The sequence below is a fragment of the Balaenoptera physalus genome (assembly GCF_965194825.1).
Source record: "Balaenoptera physalus genome assembly, chromosome: 11".
NCBI classification, from domain to species: Eukaryota; Metazoa; Chordata; class Mammalia; order Artiodactyla; family Balaenopteridae; genus Balaenoptera; species Balaenoptera physalus.
Window position 1 is genome coordinate 30,088,017 of NC_138896.1, and position 17,059 is coordinate 30,105,075.

General features: G+C 41.5%; 1 protein-coding gene across 1 annotated transcript in view; it reads left to right on the forward strand.

Moving 5' to 3' along the window:
* Window positions 1–17,059, forward strand: part of RCAN2 (regulator of calcineurin 2) — a 256,389-nt gene that overhangs the window by 145,580 nt on the left and 93,750 nt on the right. The window lies entirely within an intron of this gene.

Consider the following 17,059-nt stretch of genomic DNA (forward strand, 5'->3'; position numbering starts at 1 on the left):
CCATTTTGGCATTTGTTTTCTATTTGTTCCATCTGGATTATGTTCCTCAGTTACTCTTTTTCTGCTTTCTCTTGGGTAAATCCATTATTTTCTTAGTTTTCCATTTGATTCCTTTCTGTGGACTTTTTAGCTAGTCCTCTTTGTGTTATTTTTAATGGTTGCTTTAGCCTAGAGACTACAATATGCATCTTTAACATATGACAGTTTACCTTCAACCAATACTCTATTACTTTGCAAAGTAAGAACATCACGACAATCTGATTCCTTTCTCACCTACCCTATCTTTGTGCTCTTATTGTCACCTACTTAACTTCTACCTATGCTGTAAACCCTACAATCCGTTAGTGTTATTTTACTTTAAATAATTAATACTCTTTCAAAGAATTTTTAAATAAATATAATAAGAATGTCTTGTATATTTACCTATGAATTTATCCTTTCTGGTGTTCTTGGTTCATTTCTGCCATTCTGAGTTTCCACTGGGGGTTATTTCCCTTCAGTAGAGAGAATATTTTTTAGCATTTCTAGTAGTTCAGATATGCAGTAAATGGATTCTCATGTACTCTTTCTGTTGAATATGGTTTTTATTTTGTCTTCGCGTTGTTTCACAACCTTACTGAGGCATAAATTACATACCATAAAGTTGATCTATTTTCAGCGTACAATTCAATGATTATTAGTAAACTTACAGAGTTGTACAACCATCCCCACAATCCAGTTTAACATATTTCCATCCCCCAGAAAAGTCCTTCGTGTCCATTTGCAGGCAACCCTCTTTTTCACCCACACCTGCAGACAAACATCAATCTACTTTTTCGGATGTTTCATATAAATGGAATCATACATTATATGATCTTTTGCTTCTTTTCATTTAGTGTAATGCTCACGAGGTTTATCCATGTTACAATATGTCAGTAGTTCATTCCTTTTTATTGATGAATAGTAAGTGTTTTAATGTATGAATATACATTTCAATTATCCACTCACCAGTTAATGGACATTTGTATTGTTTTCAATTGGGGGCTATTATAATAAAGCTACTATGAACATTTTTATACAAGTCTTTGTGTCAACATAGGTCTTAATTTTTCCTGGATAGATACCAAGTAGTGGAATTTCTGGGTCGTATTTTAATTCTATGTTTAACTTCTTAAGAAACTATCAAATTGTTTCCAAAGTGCCTGCACTATTTTACTTTCTCACGAGCAACAGACAAGGATTTGCCTTCATATTTGGAAGCCATTTTTGCTGGATATAGAAACCTAGGTTGACAGTTTATTGTTTTTCTTCCTTCACTTTAAATATGTTGTTCCATTGTATTATGGCCACTATTGTTTCACAAAAGAGTCTTAATTCCTATTGTTGTGTTATGTCTTTTTCCCCTTCCTGCTTTTAATACCCTCTCTTTAATTTTGAATTTTAGGAGTTTACCTGTGATATGTCTAGTTCTGGTCATCTTGGGGTTTAATGAACTTGTGTATTGATATTTTAATCAATTTGGAGAAAATCTTGGCCATTATCTATTTACATGTTTATTCTGCATCATCCTCTCTTCTACTTTTGGGACTCCAATTATGCATCTGTTAAAATATATTATCCCACAGATCTCTTTTTCTTTATTTTAGTTTTGGTCTGGATAAAGCAGTGCCTTTACAGACTGGCTCTTTGTCTGGGGCTCTTCGGGATTCTAATCCATTATTCCAGCCCACATAAAACCATAAAAGTTTGTTAGGAATTCATCTGGTTCCTCCTTACACCTGTCCCTAGTGAATTCTTCTTTCTCTCACTATTACACAAAAGAGGAAAGCGGACATGTATCTCTTCTCTCATGAGAAGGGCTTATCGCTATATGGAATTTCGTTCCCTTAGGATTCTTTTTCATCAGCTCTCTTAGGGGGTTTTAAAAATCTGTGATTGTGTAGTTCATGTGGCTTATCCTTTTTGAGAGAGTAGCACGATGGTTTCCTGCAACTTTTACATTTAACTGGAAGTGGAAATTTCTGTGTGCTCCATTTATTTTTTTAAAGCTGCCTTCATTCCAGAAAGATTGTTTCAAGTTATGCTTTCACCAACAGAGTATTGAAAACTCCATTTATACCAAAAATAGCAACACCAAAATTTCAAATGCCTATCCCAGAGCCATGCTTAATGAAAACTTCCTCTTTGATAAGTTTATTTATGATTCCACTATTGGAAGTCTACATTTTTCTCCACCATGCCTTCCATACCAGGTGTCCCAGAGACACAGTGCAAAGAAAACTCCACCCCAAAGCAGTTTTTATTCTTTTCTAGAGCATTTGTCCTGAAACTCTTCCTCCTTACCTATTTTGATGAAGTAGTCTGACTTGCCTGAGAAGTGACCTGAAAATCTCTTCCCCCTTCTTGCCTTGAGCCTAGAGACAGTCCTCCATAGCCAGCTTCTTATTTTCTCTACTCCTGACTCTCCAGCTCTTTGAAAACACTCAAATGAACATATCTCCATCAAAGAAAGAGTTTGATTTCTCAACGCTTTGGAAATTTCCAAAGGTATGGCCTTGCTCAACAGACACACACAACCCAAACCCCAATCTAGGTGGTATGAATGCGTATAATCAGCCCGCCATGTTATACCAGAAACTGCCATTTTGTGCATTTCCACCTGGCTTCTTACCTCTCTCTCTTTACCTTCCTCCATCCTAGCTTTTTGATTTACCAAAACCCCTCCTTGAAAAGGGAGAGGAAATAAAAGAAGATAGGGGTTATGAAGGAAGATTTACTTTTTTAGACGCCTTCCTTCTCAGGCTGGCCCTAAAATTGTTAGAAATACAGAGCAAGTCATTTGGTGTCCTTACCTGCCATTTTTAGGCAGATGGAATCTTCTTCAAGTACAGCGCATTAGTAGTCTGCAGCTTGACAAGATCCATTGACGTAATCATAATGTACTTCTAATTATTTCTAATTTATGTTTCTCTTTTTATTTAAACATCTGCTTCTTTTTTTTAAAATTTATTTATTTATTCATTTTTAGTTTTGGCTGCGTTGGGTCTTCGTTGCTGCTCACGGGCTTCTCATTGCGGTGAGCGGGGGCTACTCTTTGTTGCAGTGCGTGGGCTGCTTATTGCGGTGGCTCCTCTTGTTGCGGAGCACAGGCTCTAGGGCACGCGAGCTTCAGTAGTTGTGGCACATAGGCTCAGTAGTTGTGACACACAGGCTTAGTTGCTCTGTGGCATGTGGGATCTTCCTGGACCAGGGCTCGAACCCGTGTCCCCTGCATTGGCAGGCGGATTCTTAACCACTGCACCACCAGGGAAGCTCTCTAATTTATATTTCTTACATATAATCCTGATGATTTATTTATTTATTTGAAATCTCACCAATCATAACCAGCATGTATTACTAATTCAGCTATTTTTAAAAATTATGAATTTTACCAGAAAATCTTTTCTGATCTTATTCATTTGATCTTTTTTGCTTTTCAGCTCTTTTCTCAAGCTCCATTTACTCCCTGGTCTCTGTCTTGACACAGACTAACCATGATATGTCAAATAACAATATGATTACCTGCTCATTTGCTAATTTAAGACATTCAAATTCAATTTAAAATGAAAGATTTTCCACATTTAAGGATTAAATCCTCTTACTTCTGGTCCTGTCCCCATTTGGTTTTTGACTCTGTATAAAATTGGATTTTACATTCACAGCATACGTACTTCAGCACAGACATGTACACGCATGCTGTATTAGTTAAGGTAATGCTGTCTTCTGTACCCGATATGCCCTAAAATCTCAGGGGCTTACCGGAAGAGAGGTTTGTTTCCCACTCATGTAAAACCCTGTTGGCAGTGTGATGGGGAAGAGGAGGAAGGAAATAAGAGTGTGGTTCATGCAGTCATTCAGAGACCTAGGCTGATAAAGCCTCTGTCATCTTCAATACTTAGCTCCAAAGATCAGGTTGAAGAAAAGAAATGAGGTCTGCTGGAGGTTCTTATAGGCCAGGCCTGAACGTGGCATTCATTCTCTCCCCACTCCAATGGACAGAACTCAGACTGGGTACTGTAGCCCTGATTGGGGAACCACTTTCCAGAAACAGCTCTGCACCATGGAAGGAGCACAAGCTTCAGTAGACTTTCAGCCATCTCTCCTTATACACATTAGTATATCTGAGGCTTCATGGCTACGCTTCTTATTAGTTCTTCAGTATACATCTCTAGGACTCTCAAAGCTTGAGGAATAGGGAAGTGGGGTAGGAGAATTCATGCTAAGCACCAAAGACTAAAGCAGATGGAACTGCTACTGGGATAGATGGCTCAGAAATAGCCCATTCATGAAAAGAAGCGAGGATGACCTCAGCTTGTCTGGTCTTTTACTCATGCATTCTTTCAGTCGCTGATCAGACATTATCTTGATTGCTTGATTTATGCCTGGCAACATGCTAAGTGCTGAGGACACAATAAAACATTTATCCCTACAGTGGGATAAGAGCTATAAAGGATTCATGTGCATTATGTATGTGGAAGTAATATGCATTATTTTAGTGGAGGAGACTTGCCGTCCACTAAGATAGCACGAGAAGTTCCCAGCACAAGGTCTCAGAGGTCTATTTATGCATTAGATTTCTAATGTTTCCTTACTATAATCCCTTGCATATTTGCAGCCCCTAGTTCCAACTTTGCACTCCACTCTCATGTGTAGTAATATGATTTATTTTTCTTAGTAGAAAGATCTCTCTGGCCACAGATCGTGTGCAGGATGGATTCAGTAGCAGTGAAATTAGAGGCAAGAAGAGCCAAGAAGCTACTGTTAGAGCCTTCACTGGGTCATTCTTCCCATGGAATAAAATTTAAATTTCTACCCATAACTCACAAAGCTCTTCATGGTCAGGCCCCTGCCTAACAGTCTAGCTGCATTTTCCATGCCTCCCAATCTATCATCCCTAACTCCATCTGAGAATTTCTGCAGTATTGGGCCACTCATAATTTCTCTTGCCTTACCCCATCATCCCATGTTCCCGCCTGTACTTAAAATGTCATCTTACTACTTGTCTGCCCATCTAGATAACTGGAAAACTCCTTATTTTTCAATGTTTAGCAAAATGTTCCTTGCTTAGGGAAAGCTTCTCTAACACCTATTCTATATGGCAAACTTGGATACTCATTCTCCTGTGCTCATACCACACTTTGTATCAACATCATTTATAGCAAATATAATTTATATTATGTCACATCCTCATATCATATATCATATCATATCTATCATATTGTGATTCTTTACTCCCTTTCACAATGACCTCCTTGAGGAACAGGATAGTGACTTGCTGTCTTTCTATGGCCAGTGCCTTGCGAGTACTGGGCACATAGTATATGCACTAAATAGACATTGAATGGATGAATGGATGGATGAATTCTAATTGTAGGAAACCACCCATACGAAGCAGAGTGTTTTTAATAATATGGCATGTATCGAGCAGTTCAGTTTGTTTCGACAGTAGGATGTGTGCAGAGGAGTAGTTAGAAAAGAAATGGCTGGAGAAGTAGGTTGATGTCACCATATTAAAAAACAACAACAACAAAAAACATTTGATTCTACCATCAATGGGAAGACAATGAAGGTAGCTGAGCCAGGGGAGTGATGTGGTCAGAACCAGCTCTCACAAGTATGAATCTGGTGGTACCAAATAAGAAGATGGGGAAGGCAGGGAGGCAGAGTGTGTAGGAGGCTGATAGTGGACCTTTGTTATTTTTGAGCTTCCAGCATCCTCACACCCATCTGTGTTGGGGAAGTCTCCCCTCCATCACCCATGGTGAGGATATCACCTGCCACTAAGAGGCCATGGGGACCAAAATTTTCCTACCCAGATCTCCTAGCTGTTGGGGTTAGGGTGATTCAGGACGTGACCAGTTGGACACCACACTCAAAACTTTGACTCCAGAGAATACTGCGCAAAGTCACAGGGAGAGTTAGGTATCACTCATGGCAGTAGAGGAGGAGGGACATGCCCAGGAGTTGTAGGTTCCGGTGGTAGTGTCCTATCCACATTTGTTCCTGTAGCATCACCTTGGAGGTGTGTCTTCTGCAGTTTAGACCCTCTTGGTTCCTATCTCATTTCTGAAGCTCTTTCTCAAAATTCTTGTTAATTCTGTGATACCTGATAACTTCCTTGTATGTTCCTTTTCTGGTAGTTAGCCAAGAGCAGTTTCTATCATTTGCAGCCAAGTGCCCTGACAGGTACAGAGTTGAAAGAGTGGTGGACATTGATGGATGCCCACCCAACATCCATTCCCTTCCTAACCCAGATCTTTGCTTGCATATCCGTCCATTCTCATGCAAGCCACATACTTTAGCTTTTTAACACCATTCCTTGCTGGAGGAGTGGGTTCAAGTTGACCTAAGCCAATCAGCACATTCCTTACCCCAACCGCAGCATGTTCAGAAGTGAACAGGTGACCTAAATGGTCGAGTTGTAGAATGAAATACAGGCTGTGATTGCTACTGGCAGCCAATTTGGAAATCAGCTTTAGAATAACACTGAGCTTCAGAAGACAGAGTCAGAGAAACAAGGCCCTTTGACAACCTCATTGAGCCTCGGGATCAACCAGCCCTGAACCCTAGTCAAGCTGTGCACTAGTCAAGCCAATGGAAGGGATCAAAGATGACTGAGCTTATGATGTAAGTTATTGGGTGGAGGGTGGTGTCACAGTTGAAACGGGGAGCACAGGAAGAGTAGCAGGCTTAGTGGGAAGATGAGAAGAAGTTCAGGTCCAAAAATGCTACATTTGCTTTTTTAGACGGTTTTGCTTTTTTTTTTTTTTTTGCTTCATAATTCTTTAATTTCAAAAAAAGAGTAAGGTTCATCAAATACTTTCATGTATTTACACCTCAACTAAAGTCTAGGCCTTTTTAAAAGAGAGTAGACATAGTTGCATGGAAAGACCACTACTCATAGATTTGGTTCCATGCTATGGTCTTAGCATGAGAGGGAGAGTGGGGCTAGGCTGAAAGGGAATCTGTTTCTAGAGTTTTGATTAGTCAGAACCATAACAGTTTTGCAATAATATCCATTCTTAATAAATACCAATAAAGGCTAGTATCTACTACTGTAAGTTGTAATCTCAGTTTTTACCGTTACCCTTTTCTGCTAACGTAAAGATTAATATTACTAGCTAACTATTGAAATGAACAAATACGGACGTGTATCTTACTGTCGTGGGTGTATAAATCTGATCACAATTTACTCTTGTCACCTGCATCATGAAGTTATTTCAGATAAAGTCACCACTGTCTACACAGGCTTGGAATTTTAGACTCTCCTTCCCTCCCTGCCTCCCTTTCTCCTTTTTCTGGTACCTCCAACCTCGATGCCTCCTCACTTCACTCTCCATCCCCAGACCATTACCTTGACAGCCAATTAGTTGTTAAATCTTGAACATTCTATCTCCATGGTGTTTCTCATATCCATTTCTTTCCTTATATTACTATTACATCTCCAAGATCCAGCCACTCATCACCTTCTGGCTAAAGTTTGGAAACAAAAATTTCCAATCCCTCTTCACTCCAATTCAACCTAGATCTTTTCATAAACTTTTGATAGATCCCATATCTTTCTGAATGAAATATACTCACTCTTCGCCCTGACACTCAAATTCCTCACCTTTGTGGCTACAAACCTCTCTTCCCATCTTACAACTCACCACAGCCCTGCTCGGACTTGCCATTCAAACTAAATGAGCCATTTGCTGGTCTTTAAACAAACCCCAACCTTGCTCACAAGACCTTGATCTATATTAGTTCTACTCAGTTTCCATATCATATGCCCTCTTCTTTCATTGAAGGCTTTCTTGATTTTGCTGGTAGCTGGGATCTTTCATCTTTTTAAGAGACCCACCCTTGTCACTGGCACCATCTTCTCCTTAGAGATGACACTTTGAAACCTTAACTGTGCAACACCTCCATTGCTTTTCCTGACCACACCACCCCCCAACTAACTCCCCCACCGCCTACCCCCCTTCTAGTCACCGAGTTCTTTCTTATATTTCTACAATGTCTCATTGACGAATTTGGTCCCTCATTGCCACTGGCTTAGATAATCCAGTCAAATACAGCCAAGTATCTGCTCTCTCAAGTTTCCTTTGAGATGTCAATTTTCTTCCCTTCTGCCTTTGTTACTTTCCAATCCAGTCTTCACATCAGCACTAGCCTCCTTTCAAAAGTGCAGATGTGTTCGTGTTCTCACTTCTAGAACGTTGAAGTGAAGAGTTCACACTTTAGAGATAAGGCCTTCAAGATTCAACCTGGCTCTACCACTTTCTAGCTATTTGACCTTGGGCAAATGACTTCCTCATTTCGAAATGCGGCCTATTGTGAAGTTTAAACAACACAATGCTTGTGAATTTTTGCAGAGTGACTTCTCAAGTTTTGCTCTAAGTCAATGATAGTATGATGGGATGATAAATTCCAAGTTTCAACTGAGATGTGATAACATAGTAAATACAACATTTCGAACAGACCAATAGGTCTGTTCTGCATATAGGTATCAGACCAATATGCAGATTTTCAAAGCAGGTGGCCCAAAACTAGTTAGATTGCTCTGAAACCTGAAGGAGGGAGAAGCAAGTGGAAATGGAAAGATGATTCTGTGAGCAGGTTTTCTTTGCAGAAATCCATCCTGGGACTCCTGCTGTTACCTCAGGCAGGAGGGTTAGACGGTGGCAACTCCCTCACCTCAAGTCTAATTGGGGGCAGGAGGCGTCTCCATGGGATAGTTTGGAGACCTGAATCTGTGGTCCCTGATGAATGACTGCCACTTTAGTGTCCCCTGTTACTCTAGGGCTGTGTGTGTGGACTTTTTTGGTTGTTAGTGACAGAAACAATATCTGAATTAGCTTGAGGAAAAAAGGGAGGCCTTGGTTGGGATAATACTAGAATAGGTAACATCACCAAGGGAAGAGTTGGCTGAGGAGACCCATGGAAGGACAAGGTGCCCCCAGGCCTCAGGAACAACCGGAAACGAGGACTCCAATGCTTCCAGGACTTCCTTCCTCCACTTTTTCTTTCAGTTTCTGTCTGAAGGTGGCTTTATGGTGAAAATAACATGGCCAGCCACAGTCCCAAGCTTCTGGCACCACAGGGGACGGGCACCCCTGACCCACTTTGGGTCTGGGAAATCGTCGCGGGAGCTCTGACTGGCTTGGACTGGTCAGGGCCTCCCTCAGATGAACCCAGGGTGGGGAGGAAGAACAGTTCCCAGAGAGACAGGGGTGCTAAGCAAACACCCTATTAATTTTCATCCCTGTAACTTTTCAAGTGTGTCGGCTTCTTAGACATAGCACGGCCCGGTGTAATCCCCCCAACAAGCTGATTCAGATGGGGAGGATGGGAAGGGGGGTAGGTCTTCCTAAAGGTGGATCGAGGCAGGGATGAAACCCTGAGAACTGGGGAGGAGGGTGAGGCAGAAAAGAAGTGAGACGGCTTCTTCAGAGCGCTACTCGGGGATGAGCTGTAGGATATTCGTGGGGCCTCTGGAGGTGCTCACTGGGCAGTGGAGGAATGAAGACGGCCCCTGAGTCTGACCGAGGGCGTTGCAGTTGCCACTTAGCCGGGACTTGTGCAGGATGGGGAGCTGGCCTTTTGTGTCCCTCCTTCTCCCCTGTCAGTGTCCCTCTCACTTCTTATGGACCCCCCAGCTCCCACTGCACCATTCCCATCGCCCTGTGACCTGAGGCCCCTTCATTTGCCTCACTCTCCCTTGCCAGGTTCACGTTCCTTTAGAGGGACCCCCGGCAGCCCCTCTTTTCAGCTGGCTCCCACAGCTAAAGGATGCCACTCATTCCATTATCCAGTCACCCACACATTTCCCTGAGCTGTCACTGTGTGGCAGCCCCCATTGTAGGCCCTGGGGGAAAACACAGTGAGCAAGGTAGAGGGGCCCTGCCCTCATGGAGCTTGCATTCCAATGGAGAGATCAACAGAAACTACACAAATAAATATGTGATATCAGTTAGTGGTAAGTGCTTTGAAGAAAAATAAAACAAGGCAGGGAGATAGTGAGAAGGGTCTTACTTAGATAGGCTAATCAGGGTGGGCTTCTCTGAGGCGGGGGCGTTTGAGCTGAGGCCTGAATGCTGTGGAGGGGTGAGCCCTGCTGAGAAGGGGGAAAGGGACTTCCAGGCAAGGGAAGCCAAGGGTCTGGAGGTGAGAATGTGTTTGGCTTGTGATGACCAGACCTAAGTGAGGTATCAGAGAAGAAGAAATGCAAATAGCTCTTGACCAGATGAACAAATGCCCCACCAGGCTCATAATAAGAAGAATGCAAACCAAAACCCATTGAGAACTGTGGTTATTTAGACTTTTTGCTTGCTCAGGTCGGAAACAGAATCTGAATTAGTTGGAGGAAAGCCGGGGAGGTATTGACTGAGACAATGCTATACTAGTTCACATATAGAAAGATCCTTAGATGTCCCCATAGTAGGAGAAATGCACCGAGATAACCACATCTCACTCACCAGATAGGCAAACGTCCAAGGCATTTCTACAACACATGCTGTGGGGAAACTCCCTTTCTCATAAATTGCTGGTGGGGAAGCAAAATGGTACAACCCCAATGGAGGAGAATTTGTCTAAATCTAGCAAAATTATCCATACATTTGCCTTTTAACCCAGCAATTTCACTTCTAGAATCTGTCCCAAAGTTACAGTAGAAAAATGTGAGTAGATATAAGCCAAGCCTATCCATTGCTGCACTATTTAATAGCAAAAGACTGGAAACAACCCAGATACTCATCAGTAGGGGCTTAGTTGCACCAACGTGGTAAATTCACATAGTGCACATGGTGGAATACTATACAGCTGTAAAAAGGAATGGGAATACTTTTACATATGATTATGTAATGATCTCTAGGATCATGTTTTCTAGTGATAAAAGCAAGACAGAGAAAAATGTGCAAAGTATGCTATCATTTGTCAAAGAAAGGGAGGGAAAATAATACACATATATATTTATATTTTTTTAAATGAGAGAACAGATAAACAATAAAGATGAAATAACAGTAACCTGTGTGGGAGGGAGGGAGGGAATTTGCTGGAGGAGACAGGGAGAGAAGCTAGATTTCTTTGTAGATTTGTAGTTTGAGTTTTGAACCATGTAATATGCTTTATATTTATAAAACTAAATTTACAGAGAAAGGCAATCCTTAGGAATCAAATTTGAAGGAACAAATGAACCTAACTTGGTTTCCAGTTGGTGGAGGAGAGGAACTATTCCAAATGACTAAAGCACAGGAATCTCTACCATCCTTATGGGATATACCCTTAGGACAAAAAGAACTGGGGGGATAAAATCTTAAATTGTTCCTACTGAATATTGTGATTCTGAAGCTGCTGTGTATTGTAGTATTGAATAAGGCAAATGAGTAATTATGTTACTGGTAAGAACCAAGATATTTGGTGTGGAAGAAGGAGGATACAGATGTATGACTGAAAAATTCTGGATTTGATTTGGAATTGTCAGTCTGAACTCATGATGCATGTTATCTTTAAAACACACTCATTCAACTCTACTTCAATTACAAAATAAATTAAAAAAATAAAAATATAAAAGTAAGGCCTTATTATTTAAAAAAAGTTTAAAAAACACATTTATATATTTTCTAGTTCAGTCTGCTAAAGAGTCTTGTAAACAATAGCTGACTCAGTGCAAAGAACACCTCTAAGTCTATAGATTCTGATCTTGAAATATGTTGAAATACTAAATGAAACTGAGAAAGAAATGACTGATTCCTTATCTGGGGCAGGAAATGGGCAGGATGAGTCTGGAACATCTTGTCCTGCCAGAAGGTGAAGTAGCCCTCAAAGACGACTGAGACTGTGTCAAAAGGACGCAGGAGCCAACCTGATGAGATTCTCACCAGCAATTTAAGCATCAATAAGATAAAACGACAGTGATGAATTGGGAGATTGGGATCGACATATATACACTAATATGTATAAAATGGATAACTAATAAGAACCTGCTGTATAAAAAAATAAATAAAATTCAAAAAAAAAAGATAAAACAACAGTGGATTTAAACCCATCAAATATGTTTAGTCCACGAGTTCATAAAGATGCTTAATAAAGTAAAAAGCCTCAGTGATCTTCTTTGAAGGATAATGTGAAGCAAGTCATTAAAAAAAAAAATAAAGCTAGTTAATAAAGGAAAAGAATCAAGTGTGTATTTTGCCTGTCTTGCAAAAATGTAGCTCAGGGTAACTCCATAGTAGATGAGAAGTAGTTCCTTGTAATGGAAGTACTCAGTGAATAAATAAAGAGGGAATACCATCATTTTGCAACTTATAAAGAAAGAGTAAATCTATGCATCGAGCATGAAGGGCTGCTAGTACCACAAAAAGAGATGGCCAGGCATTACATACCCCCGATGGAGGTATACAACACCATTCATGAAGGAGTCTTGCCAAACCCAAATCTATCAAGCCTCTGGATCTAATGAACAGGACCTACAGGTAAGAGAGAAACCAATTAAATGACACTATGTGGAATTCATCAAGAAAATCCAGACTGCGGAGAATTCTAAAGGACAAATAACATGGTTTTATCATCACCAACAACAAACTGCAAGGAAGAAAAAAGAAGACATGGAGGAGGACTCTATAGACTAAAAGAGACATGAGAGACATAGTAGTTTAGATCCCAGCGTAAGTAAACAAAACGTTAAATAAAGGAAGGCTGGAAGGATGGGACCAGGGAGGGGATGGAGAGGGGGTGGGGAGGGAAGAGAACATTGGTAGCGCAGCTGGAAGAATGTGAACGCTGGCAGGACATTTGATGATACTGAGAAACTATTCTTGCTTTTGAGTGTGTGTGATGATAAGTATTATGATTTCAAAAGACAAGCCCTTGTCTTTTCAAGATAGACACCGAAATATTTACGGATGAAATGATATGATGTCAGACATCGGCTTCAAAATAACCGGGAGTGAGTGTGAGCGGTTGGGGACATGGAACGCTGGTGCTCAGACTTGAGCTTGCATCAGAATCACTGGCGGGGCTTGTTAAAATACCAATACTGGTCCTACCTACCCAGTTTTGGGTGTGGCCCAAGAATTTGCCTTTCTAACAAATTCCAGTGGTGTTGATACTGTTGGTCTGGGGACCACACTCTGAGACCCACTGGCAGAGAGGAAGGAAGGTTGATCCCAAGCTGTTGTTGTACTTGGGTGGTGGGTACATGAAAGCTCGTTACAGTATTCTTTGAACTTCTGAATACGTCTGAGATTTTCAACAGTAAACATTAAAAAATAAATAAAAAGGGATCCAGAAGGACACATAAAGGGAGCAAAGCCTTTGATGACCCATCGTTGTAATGGGAACATCTATGCTCATTAGCAAACCAGACTTGGCTGCTGCCTCTGGGATTGGAAGGTCCCCGTCTCTTCCTGCCCACTTGGGGGTTAGTGCCTCAGCTCAGCTGTCAATACTCTTGGAGAACTACCTAGAGAAGTGGTCTTTGTCTCAGGGTCAGGTCTGCGTCATGCTGCATCCATTTCCTTAATGTGGTCAGTTACTGGAAGAATCATGATTTGAATGAATCCTAAGATTTTTCTGGCCACTTCACCTGGAAAGGGTGCTTCTGAGCAGAGCTGTGTCGGTGGTGGGGGTGATTACTGAGCTCAGATGCCCATGTATCCTGCAAGGACCTTTCTCAAACTCCAGATCAGGAGGCACCTCTATGGGTTTGAGTCCTTCTACTTGCCTTTTTAGATTCATTTATTTATTTATCCATTCACACTTCAGATATTCCTTAGAGTACCTCCTAAGTGACAGGTACTTTTCTAGCCCCTGAGAATACAGCAGGGAACAGAATAGGCAAAAACCTCTGTCTTGTGGAGATGACATTCTAGTTGGGGATACAACAAAGAACAAGTCAAGAAATAAGTGAACAGTTTCAGATAGTGAAAAGTGCTATGAATAAAATTAGAGAGAAGATGCCGGATAGTGATTGAGTCCGTGTGTGTGTGCATGTGCACACGTGGGTCCACGTATTTTATTTAGGTGATCAGGGAAGACTTCTCCAAGGAGATGACATGTGAGCTGAGAGCTGGATGGTGAAAAGGAGCCGGCCATGCGAAATCTGGATATTTTTTGACAAAGGCAGTAGCAAGTGGGAAGGCCCTGAGATGAGAAAGAGCCTGGCATTTTTTTTTTGTGGGGCGGGGGGAATCCCAAGAAGACCAGTGAATCTGGGATGTGGAGAGGAAAGGGAGAAATGGTGAACTCAGGTGGGAGGGAGAACAGACAAGAGGTAGAGTTCATAGGACCTTGTAGGCATAGCCTGGGTGCTTATATACAGACCCCAAGTACCTCCCAGGCTGCCAGCCATCCCCCAGCTATCAAAAGTACATTCTATCTAGAGAAATAGGGCACAATTTTAACAGGGAAGGCCCCCAGGGACTCTAATCTATAGGAAAGTGTTTTGTATAAGCAACTGAATTGTATAATATAGCCAATTTGTTGAACCAACCTATTAAAAATCCTATAATTTTATTTCAAAATCACTACATGCTCTCGATGCCTATGATTTCACCCTAAGTACACTATTTGCTCAATTTAAGATTTGATCCCCTATAGTATTACCCATCATACAGATTCCTCTATGCCAGGTATTACTATAAGTTATCAGTCATTTCATGCTAATAGAAATGAATTGAGAGCTGTGTCGTGGAAAAGATATTTTAAAAAAGGAAAGCATAAAGTTAGTGGACTCAAGAGTACGAGAAGGGATCTCCAGGGAAGAAACAAATCAACAAGGAGAAACTGAAGATGCATCAGGAAAAAACTACCTATTTTACAGTTTGGAGTGAGGCTCTACTTCCTGGATAGACTAATATCCTCCTGCCAAGATGTGTCAGAGCAAAGCTCTTTCTCTTGAAATAACGCATGTATACCCTCTATAGCTCTTTCCTAAACAGAAAGTGTGCAGTAATTCACAGAGCGCTTTAAGTGAACAGAGCAATGGTTAACCTTAAACTCTGTGAACCGTAGGAACTGTCATTAATACAGTGTAGCCCTTTCACGACGATGAGACCATTCTATCCCCGAGGCAGTTCACATGGCTGGGGTGAGCAGGTCAGTCACTCCCAACTTTGCATTCGGGGACTTTATATTGGTTGCTTAAAGTCAGCCATGATGAGGATATTTCCACCAAAGGAATCGGCAAATGCTACACATCAGGCTTTTCTTTTCAGAGCTGATTGTTAAATATTTACCAGCACATTGATGCTGTGACCCTTAAAAAAATAAATTTGGGGATATACCACGGCATATGAAAAAATAGCCTTGTTTTTGTTTTGCCTCTTGAACCGATGTTAGTGATATTTAAATTTGTATTCATCTTCTTGTATACTTTACATTTCAGCTATATTTATGTATAGATAGACCCGTTCACTTTCTCAAAAACCTTTGCCGAGCATTCCATGGTTGACCAGATAGACGCAAAGGGCCCCTCGAGGCTTTGTGTCACCTGCCTCTTTCTGCCTTGTTTATCCCTGGCTCTGGACAAATTTAACCTTAAATGTGCCTCACCCCCCCCAAAAAAAACCCTATTCTTTCTTTGCTCTGGATGTTTCTAGTCTGCGGCCCCTGCCTTGGGGGCTCTCTTCACCCCTTCTCTGTCTGACAAAGTCTTACCCATGTTTCAAGGTCATGGCAGAAGTCATGTCCTGCTCCTTGAGGCTCATCTGCCCCAGCTCCCTTCAGCATCCATGCTCTTTCAACAGTGCTCCCACCAAGTGCCATCTGTCCCTCCTTTGCCACCATCACCATTGCCTTGTTTTATAGGTGTTTGTCTCCATGTCTTATCTCCTCCCCTGGATTTTAAGCTCCTTGAGGATAGTGAATTTTACTTATTCATCATTTTATCCTTTAGAGCAGCTGGTATAGAGCTTTGTACATAGTCATCACGCAGTAAGTGTTAGTTGAATTATCTGCAGACATGATTTCATATTCCCCACAGTGCCCTGGACAACACAGTAAGCGCTGTACACACACACACACACACACACACACACAGAGTTTCATCAGTCTAAATATTTCTATTTGTGGACTGATTTCATTTAACCTGGAAATGCCTTGTTGAAGGGGAACGTTAGACTCACATGTAGCCCCAAATGAGGATCAACCACAAAACTTCTACCTTCAGTCTAAAATGTCACCTTTCTCACCTGCACGCAAAATTGGACCACCGTGTCCAGTCATGGGTTAGAAAGGTGCCAATCTGTTACAAATCATGACCTCTGATAGCCACTGAAGATGCACCTGCATTCCTACTGGGCGTAGATCCTGCCAGAATGTAAGTTCTACTGGTATTTTTATAACCAATGATAAAATGAAAACGATTTGGATTTTTTTCCTTTGCTCACTTCTACTGTAAAAGAAGGCTGCCCCTGTTTGGTTTGTTCATTCATTAAACAATTACTGCCTTCTCATGCCAGACACTCGGCTAAAGTCTCAGGATATAAAGATGAATTATCCACGGCCCTGCCCTTCCTGGGGTTCACATTTAGGAAAAGAGACTGAAAAAGCCATCAGACACGTTCAAAGTCTCAGGCGAAATCAAGCCCCGAGGCTCTGATAATGACCCGCATCAGTGCGTTTGCCCGCTAGATTCTGCCATCTGTCCCCGCATGAGATGTTTGCTGTAACTCCTTTCCACTGCCCGCTTTTGGTTTGAATGACCTTGGAGACAGCCTGAAATCCCGAGCTTTTAGAGTTTCTAGTCTGCACATATGTGCTTCAAATAGAAATTCACGAACCTCTAATTATCTCCTCTTAGCAGGCTGCCTACATGACTGACGACCAGCTCTTTAGTCACTGCAAGAATGGATTTCTATGTAGCCTGTGCCCGCCCGGGATGCATTAGGATGCCCAGAACATGTGTGGCCGCTCTGAGCGGGCACAGGGCAATTAACAGAAGCCACGCAATTTGCAAAATGCCTCAACTTCCTGCTCATTTCTGAGGCAGAAAATTGTCACACCTTAACCTCAGGAGGCTCATCAGCAGAATAATTCCCACCCCCACCCCAAAGAGAGC